Genomic DNA, 856 nt, shown 5'->3' on the forward strand with positions numbered 1-856 from the left:
ACGTGATCAAGGTTACTTATCTCGTACATGCCAGTTTTCGGTTGAGGTTTTTCCACCGTTGTTCGTTCGGTTCCCCACTGATAGTGGTTTTGGGCCATGCTCTCGATAAGCTGGTAAGCATCAGCGTAAGGTTTGTTCATTAGTGCACCACCTGCAGCGGCGTCTATTGTTAACCTTGTATTGTATAAGAGACCATTATAAAATGTGTGAATTACTAACCAGTCTTCCAAACCATGGTGTGGGCAAAGTCTCATCATGTCTTTGTATCTTTCCCATGCTTCGAAAAGAGACTCGTTGTCTTTCTGTTTAAATCCGTTTATCTGGGCTCTTAACATAGCTGTTTTGCTTGGTGGAAAATATCGGGCAAGAAAAACTTTCTTCAACTGGTTCCATGTGGTGACTGAGTTGGAAGGAAGAGATTGAAGCCATCTTCTAGCGCTATCTCTTAATGAGAAAGGAAAAAGACGAAGTCGAATTGCCTCTGAAGTGACACCATTAGCTTTAACAGTATCAGCGTATTGGACAAATACGGATAAATGAAGGTTTGGATCTTCGGTAAGATTTCCAGAGAATTGGTTCTGTTGCACAGCCTGCAACAACGAAGGTTTAAGTTCAAAGTTGTTTGCTTCGATTGCGGGCGGAGCAATACTTGAATGCGGTTCATCTTGCGATGGAGCGGCGTAATCTCTAAGAGCACGAGCTGGTTCTGCCATCTCGGTTAAAGAAGGAAAATCTTTGAGATCAGGAAGGTCTATAGGAGGGAGATTGTTTTCAGCACGATATTCCCGAATTCGTCGTAAGACTCGGAGATATAGTTCGATATCGTTGATTCGTAAATAGAGCGGTTCGCCTTGAG

General features: G+C 43.1%; 1 pseudogene; it reads left to right on the forward strand.

Moving 5' to 3' along the window:
* The first annotated feature begins 228 nt into the window (after nucleotides 1-228).
* Nucleotides 229-328, forward strand: LOC127109171 (uncharacterized; annotated as a pseudogene).
* The last annotated feature ends 528 nt before the right edge of the window (nucleotides 329-856 follow it).

This window comes from Lathyrus oleraceus, chromosome 7 (assembly GCF_024323335.1).
Source record: "Lathyrus oleraceus cultivar Zhongwan6 chromosome 7, CAAS_Psat_ZW6_1.0, whole genome shotgun sequence".
In the NCBI taxonomy this organism is placed as follows: domain Eukaryota; kingdom Viridiplantae; phylum Streptophyta; class Magnoliopsida; order Fabales; family Fabaceae; genus Lathyrus; species Lathyrus oleraceus.